The 8,422-nt window shown below is 41.3% G+C and overlaps 1 non-coding gene across 1 annotated transcript; it reads right to left on the bottom strand.

Moving 5' to 3' along the window:
• Window positions 1–252: 252 nt before the first annotated feature.
• On the bottom strand, window positions 253–359 carry LOC145565293 (small nucleolar RNA R71). Its single transcript, XR_014095005.1, has one exon. It is a non-coding gene; the product is annotated as a small nucleolar RNA R71 (small nucleolar RNA).
• Between the last annotated feature and the right edge of the window lie 8,063 nt (window positions 360–8,422).

The following is an 8,422-nucleotide window of genomic DNA, read 5'->3' as shown; positions in this document are numbered from 1 at the left end:
GAGGAAGCAATTTAGTGGAGCCAAGGGCGAAGACCCGAATCTTCACATTGTCGACTATTGTCAATATTGTAACACCATCAGGCAAGCCGGGGTCACTCAAGACCAAATCAGGGAGATTCTCTTTCCCTTCTCTTTAACTGGAAAAGCTAAATTGTGGTTTAATGGCTTAAATAGAACTACACTTGGTATAACTGACTGGGAAACTGTTGTTTTGAATTTCTATAATAAGTATATCCTGCAGAGAGAACAGCCGTACTACGGAGTGCGATCCAGAACTTTGCCCAAGAAGCCGATGAATCTTTATATGAGGCTTGGGAGAGGTTCAAGGACCTACAAAGAGAATGCCCTCACCATAATTTAGCACAATGGCAGTTAATCCAAGCCTTTTATAATGGCATTGGAAATTCCTCTAGAATAATTTTAGATTCCGCAGCTAGTGGGAGATTTATGAATCTTAATGTTGATGATGCAGGTCAGGTTATTGAAGACATGGAGATACACAATTCCAATATGGGAACCCTAGAGGATTTGCTAACATGGGGAAGCATAGTGTCGACTTTGTATCCTTTTTGCAAGCCCAACTGACCTCTATTTGCCAAAAATTAGATAATCTGAGCACTGCTAATGTAGCTAATGTTTCAGCGATTAATAATAATTCTAATGAGGCTTTCTGTGAAAATTGTGGTATTGTAGGTCATTGGGAGCAGGATTGCAGGAGTTTCGTGGAGCAAGTTAACGCCTTTCAAGCCTATAGGCAAAATAACCCATACTCCAACACCTACAATCCTGGGTATCGGAATCATCCGTACCTTTCCTACCGGAGTACTAATGTTCAAAATCCACCACCACAAGAACCACAGGCGCCACAGCAACAGCAACAGAAATATTATCATCCCAATGCTGGCCAAAAGAACCAACCACAACAACCCTCCTGATCTTCTGACCCTTCTCTGGTGGAAATTAGAGCAATGTTGGTTAATATGCAAAAGCACATGGAGAGTAGAGATGCGACAATTGATCAAATTCTAGCACATAATAAAATTGTAGATAATCAAATTGCGCAACTTTCCGCTACTCTACAAGCCCGCCAACAGGGAGCCCTGCCGGCACAGCCGACCCGGCCTACAGATCAAGAGTTTGCAATTACTCTAAGGAGTGGTTCAAACTATGAAGGGCCCCGTATGCCCAGAGTTGATGAAACTGTTTTATTAAATAATGCTAATCTTGATTCCGTTAAACCAAACGATGTAGTTGATATCCCTGTAGGGCTAAAGGATAGTACTAACACATCTAATTCTACATTCCAGGGTACGACTCCAGAGAAGGTGGCTACTCCAGATAAGAGTAATAATTCTCCAAAGCCAATTATCAAACTTCCATTCCCCAATCGTCAATTGAAGACAAACTTGGATAACCAGTTTGGTAAGTTCCTGGAGGTGGTAAAAGATTTGAAGGTAACAGTTCCCTTTAGTGAATTAATCACACAAATCCCCTCGTATGCAAAATTTATGAAAGAAATATTGACGAGGAAAAGGTCTATTAGTAAGGTAGAGACAATAGCTTTCACTGCAGAGTGTAGTGACGTACTTCAAAATAAGTCTCCACCTAAATTAAAAGATCCAGGTAGCTTTTATATCCCTTGTCATATTGGCAATCTCTTGATTGATAATGCATTATGTGATTTGAGTGCAAGTGTTAGCGTCATGCCATTATATGTGTGTTCTAAGTTAAATATGGGTAAATTAAAAGCTACCAATATAACTCTACAAATGGCCGACCGTTCTTTCAAATACCCCTTAGGTGTTTTAGAGGATGTCCCCGTTAGAGTAGGTAAATTTTATATACCTGTAGATTTTGTTGTTCTTGATATGGCTGAGGATATGCAAACCCCAATTATTTTGGGTAGACCATTCCTTAACACAGCAGGAGCAGTCATAGATGTAAGAAGTGGTAAGTTAACATTATCAGTAGGGGATGCTAAAGTTGTTTTAAATCTAAATAATGCCCCTAAAAGCTCCATGACTGAGGAGAAATGTTTCAGTGTTAATGTGGTTGAAAATTATTATAACAAGCCCCAAGCTCTTGAAAAAGATCCCTTGTAGGCGGTATCTTGTGTTGCATCCTTTTCAGATGAGATAGACAAATGGCAGAAGGAAGTCGATGCAATAGAAAGAGCACTCTACAATGTTGGTCTTGATTTTGAGGTTGAAAAGGTGGAACCGATCAAGCAAGTAGTGCGATTTGAGCCTATGGTAAGTGTTCCGCCAGATCGAGTTGCAAGTGTTGCATGCAAGGAAAATTTGAAGCAATCCTCGATCAAAGAAGGATCTTTAGTGCGTGGCATTGAAGATCCACCATTCCAAGTCAAGGAGGATCCACCAGATAAGGTGATTTGGCGTCCCACAGGGTATGTCAGGAAGCCGCATCGCAGCCTAAACACCGCTAGACCGGGTGAGAAACCACCTGATCAAGCGTTAGGCCAAGGGTCCTAGTTATTGTACTTGGTAAGAAGGTCATGCGGGACCTAGATAAACCAGCGCTTTGCGGGAGGCAACCCGTATTTTTAATGCTTTTTAGACTAGTTTTTCTTTCCTTTTTCTTATGAGAGGAGAGACGAGGGAATTTAACAAGTTTTATGAGTGTTTGTACATGTTTGAAGGAAAAGAGTTAGCCAAATTTTGGAGAAAAGAAGAAAAAAAATAATATTTCGCCGATTTAGTCTCGGGCCCGACCGGGCGAAGCTCACCCGACCGGGCGCGAGAGCAAGGGTTCAAAAATTAAGTATTTTCGCCCGGGCGCGAAACTTGTCGTATACGGACTTAATTGTCCGCTTGATCGGGCGACTCTCACCCGAACGGGCGCGAGAAGAGGCAAAAATATGAACATTAGATCGCCCAGCCGGGCGATGGGCGCCCGACCGGGCGCGAGAGTTAAACAAAATCGGACCATATATCGCCCGACCGGGCGAACGGCGCCTGACCGGGCGCGAGAGCTTAGCAAAAAAAAATATCAGATCGCCCAACCGGGCGACCCACCGCCCGACCGGGCGCGAGCGGCGTCCGCCCCCTTCTTCTTCTTTCTTTTCTTCTTTCTTCTTTCCTCTATTACTTTCTCTCTCTAAAACTCAAATTCTCTCTACCTTCTCTCTAAGATTTCTCCTCCATTTCTCACCCAAATTCAAAACTCTTTACATATTTGTGATCCTCTCTTCATCTTCTACATTCCCATATAAAAAATTTTCAGATTTAATTCAATAAATTTTAAAACCCATTTTCCTAACATGGCTTCAAAGAGGGCTAGGTCCATTTTCGGTAGGAGCTCCAGTTCGAGGGAGGAATACGACCCAGACTTACAACTTCCGTACAGGCCGACGATCTGGATTGCGAGCCGTGAGCAAAAGGAGCGGCTAGAACACTTAATCGGTCGTGAGGTAATTCCTTCTCGGTGGCTACACCGCTCTACCCTAGAATAGTTTGGTTTGTATGATTTTGTAAAACAATTTTTGAATGACATTGGCATGAGAAAATTTGTTGATATGCACTATCCTACTTTCCGAGAACTTACTTGTGAATTCCTGTCTACTTTCCATGTTGTTAGTAGTAGAAATGGGCCAAATTTATTTTTCATGTTGAACAATAGAAATATTAGTTTAACTTTTGTAGAATTTTGTAAAATTTTTGAATTAAATCCTGAATTATCTCACCAATGGCATACGAACTATAAAATGGGTGACATATATAATGCTTTGACTAGTTTGCCTACCCCCGACCCCCAACATGCTAGTACCAAACCTATTCACCACCCTGTCCCAAAAATCTGGCAAAGATTTGCGGGTTTGTGTTTTTTAGGTAGGGCCGAGCCCCATAATGCCCAATCTAACGAACTAGCTGTCATAGGACACTATGTGTACGGGTACGGGAAATTGAACATAGGCAGGTTTATAGTCCACCATTTGAGTAGGCATGCCACGGCCAGTACCACATCCAAGACCGGTTTTGTAGTGGACACTAGGTGGCCTTATCACTCGAATAGTAGTGAAAAAGGCCGGTTTTGTAGTGGACGGACCCCACCAGCTGACAAACTGTGGATCAGATACCTATATGACTGCCAGGTATTTTGAGGAGTTGGGGTGGGTTAGACCGAATAGCGAGCAGACACCCTTTTGGTGTATTCGGACTGGGAGCGAGCAACCTTTGCCCATTTTTCCCCTACCCAGTCCTGACTTGACCGCCTTTCCCCTAGGGCAACCTTCTTACACTTATGATGTTTTAGTTGCCAACGCTAGGGGGCAGGCACCACCACCACCAGTTCCACCACCCCAGCCTCAGCCCGAGGTGGCTTTCTCTCCACCTCGTATGTCCCACTTCGTCCCTCATGTTGACTCTGACCTAGTTTGGGATCTTCAGAGTATAGGTCAGGCCTTAGGACGTATCGAGCATTCCCATACTGACCTTAGGAGGATGGTAGGCTCCTTAGACCAGAGGTTAGGTTACTTAGAGAGGAACCAGGGTAGAGCTCTCTACCCTATGTACGATGATTATGCTCGTCGGGGCAACATTCCCGACGACGCTATTCACCCTGACTGGTTTCAGCCTCCACCCCAGGGATACGATAGGGATCCCACTGCCCGTGGTATTTACACTGATTATTCTTCTTTCTTCGGGTACGGCCAGGACATTCCTTTCGGGGGACCGACGGGGGAGTTTTCACGCTGATTATTTTGGTGGTAGCTCTTTTGGTGCAGGTGGTGCAGGTGGCAGTGGAGGTGCGGGTTTCGGCTCAATGGATGAGGATGATCAGGACTAGATATGATGGCCTAGTTCCCGAGCCAATGAGGACATTGTCTGATTCTGGCTTGGGGGAGATTTTGGTTTTGGTATCTTTCTTTTTCTCTTTTCTTTTATTTTTGGTGAGTTTTCTTAGGTTAGATTTCTTGCTTTCTAGGTTAGTTTTATTGCTTTCTTATATATGAAAAATACAAAAAAAATTGAAAAAAAAAAAATCAAAAATACGTTCCAATGAATTGTAAATTATGCTTTCCTGTACCCCTTACTTGAGAAAATTGTTTTGATTCTTGGTATTTGATGACGGGCATTGTGGATTAGTTGATCATGATTTGATGTTTGATTGCCTTGAAACCTTAACATGCGTCAATTTTGTCCAACTACTTGTGAATATAGTGCTTGACTAGTTGATTTGGTTAGGAATGTGTGATAGTTCCATATTTCTTGGTATGTCAATGAATTTGAGTATTGGTTTGCAACTATTAGTAATATTTATATGATTCATTATTATACACATTGTGGAGGACGAAGGCATTTGTTATTTTAGGTAGCCTCTAGATATTGTAGATACATTTGTTCCCTTCTTGCTACCCATGTTGTTGCCTTGACCTTTTTGTTGTTTATTAGCCACATTACAAGCCTATTTTGCCCCATTGGTTACTAGTCCCAAACTTGGCTTGGGGGAGCTATTAGTGAGTGAGGTGAGGGAGTTTGTAGTGTGCTTATTATTTGCACAACTTGGGTGGGATTTTGAGAAGTTGTTTTGTTGTTATTCATGTTTATTTTTGATGAGTTTAAGAGTTATATTATCTTGGAAAAAAAAAGCATGATATTATGAAAAAAAAGAGAAGTTCAAGAAAAATGATGCAAGTCTAAGCATGGAGAACTTCGAAGATTTGCTTATCATGCATCAAGATAGTTTATCCCTAAACATTGATTCAAGCCAAGCATTGCATGGACACTTTCTTGGATATCAAAGCAAAGCCACGGTTTGCTTAGTGACTTTTCTTGGAGTCTAGTTCACTTTCTTGAACTTTCTTGAATTTTCTTTACTTAGATTTTGCTTACAAGTTTTTACCTTTCACTTGAAAGGGTTTTTCTTGGTTCAAGCATTAGGATCTTTAATCTTTATTTAGTTCTTTAATTTTTATTTATTTATTTAGTTGTTTTAAAAATCAGTTAGTTAGCAAAATAAATCAGTTTGGTGTATGCTTGTGCGCCAAGGTGCTTGCTCTTCAAGCAAGTTAGAATTCTAGTTTAATTAGGATTGAATTAGGGACTTGTCCTAATCTTCCTAGGTAAACTAAGTCTTATAAATAGGGCTGTAAACACACGAATAAACATACAGAGATTAATATTCAGATTTATTTCTTAAGTTGCATACTTGAGTTTTTGTTGATTGCGATCAATTGCTGTTTTGCTTGTTTTAGTTAAAACATTCGTTTGGATTGATTAATTAGGTGGATTCTTAATTGATTAATCTTAGTTTTTGTTTAATTCTTGGTGGATTTCCTGTATAGAATTAGACTTAAACATATCCCTTGTGTTTTGTTGATTTTCGGATCAATAATTCACATAAAAAAAAAATATGTGAAAAAATAAGTGAACTTCGAAAGAAAAAAAAATGTTCAAATGTTCTAGTTGGAGGTCGATCAATAGAAAAATAACAAAGCTTCAGTGAAAAAAATTCAAGTTTGAAAATAAAGTTTGTTTATTCACTCTACTTCTTCATTATTATATTTTATGAGTGAAATTGTAAGAGTTGGGATTATTTATTATGATTGGAGTATATTTGGTTTATGTTAGAGTTGGTTATGTAGGAGATGTATGATCATTATTAATTTTGATCATGGGTTTTATTAGGATATGGCTCCTTTAAGCATAGTTTTTCTCTCACTGATTCCCAAATTTATCCTACCCTTTACCCTAGCCTTACATTACAAGCTTTAAAAACCTTCCGACTAAGATGGATTTCCTGTATAGAATTAGACTTAAACATATCCCTTGTGTTTTGTTGATTTTCGGATCAATAATTCACATCATGGTGTCTATAAAGCCACCCATCCTGTGAAACGCCTCGGTTAGTCTTCTGGGAAGTCATGGAAAAGAGAAGTATATCTGATGAAGACCCCATTGGAGTACTTGACTGAAGCTCCACCTAGATGGATAACATCCGGGCATATTTGACAGACGACACCCTCCAAGATTCACCCAGGAGGCTGCTATGCTGAAAAATCGGGCTGCAAACTTTGAGATAAGGCAAGGAGAGCTCTTTAAAGCAGGTTTCATGAAGCCTCTTTTGAAGTGTGTAACCCTAGAAAAGGGGCAAGAAATCCTTCGAAGAATTGCATGCCGGATATTGCGCCTCTCATGTAGGCGGCAGGTCCTTAGCAGTCAGGGCCAGGCGACATTACTTCTGGCCGACCCTAGAGTCAGATGCTATGGAGATGGTCAAAAAATGTGACAAGTGTCAAAAGTTTGGCAAGCTGATCCATCGTCCGACCACTGACCTGACGACCATCCACAATTCTGTGTCGTTTGCTAAATGGGGCATGGACATCTTGGGTACATATACGACTGCACCGGGTGGCATGCGCTACATCTTAGTGGCTGTGGATTACTTTACCAAATGGGTAGAGGTAGAGGCGGTCAAAAACATCAAGACAAAGGATGTGATCTCCTTCATCTGGAAGAATATCATCACTCGTTTCGGGGTGCCTATGTCTATGGTTTTTGACAATGGTCCTCAGTTTGAGACCCCTCATTTGAAGACTTGGTTAGGAGATCAGGGGATCTCCAATTACTTTGCATCAGTCGGCCGACCCCAAGCAAACAGCCAAGTTGAAGCCTTCAACAAATTAATCTCAAACGACATTAAAAAGAAAGTTGAGAGAGCTGGCGGCCTATTGACGGATGAATTACCATACGTTCTGTGGGCTATCAGAACAACCGCAAAAGGGGCGACTAGAGAGACCCCATTCCTCATGGCGTACGGGGCAGAAGCTATCTTGCCTATTGAATACTATGAGCCGACTCTTCATATTATGGTATATGATGAATAGGCGAACTGGGAGGCCATGCGCCTGGCATTGGATTCACTCCAAAAGTGTAGGGGAAATGTTGCCTTGCGCCATGAAATCTATCGTCTGAGAATGACTCGAGCGTACAACAAAAGAGTACACAAGCGCCCTTTAAAAGTTGGGGACTTTGTGTTACGGAAGATGGAGGTAGTCGGTAGGGCGAATGAACAAGGGAAGCTAACCCCAAATTGGGAAGGCCCCTACCGAATCTATGAAGAAGTAAGAGGCGACACCTACCGCCTGGAAACACCAGAAGGTAGGAGGCTGCCCCGAACCTGGAATGTAGATAATCTAAAGAAGTATTACTTCTGAAATTTTGTAAAGTTTTTGAATTGTTAATGAAATTTTGCCTTCATTTTCATACTTGTCTTTATTTTCTTTATTTTGAGCACCGGCTGCACACAGTGCAGAAGAACCAGCTCAAAACAGTATGACTCGTAAAGTCAACTCATAATGCTCAATGGGCAAGACGGCTTCGGCACCGTATAACATGAGAAATGGGGTTTCTCTAGTTGCCCTTTTGCTGTGGTTCGGATTGGCCATAGGACATGAATTAGC

The sequence above is a fragment of the Chenopodium album genome, chromosome 1, assembly GCF_948465745.1.
Source record: "Chenopodium album chromosome 1, dcCheAlbu1.1, whole genome shotgun sequence".
NCBI lineage: Eukaryota > Viridiplantae > Streptophyta > Magnoliopsida > Caryophyllales > Amaranthaceae > Chenopodium > Chenopodium album.
This window is presented reverse-complemented; position numbering and strand designations above follow the sequence as displayed.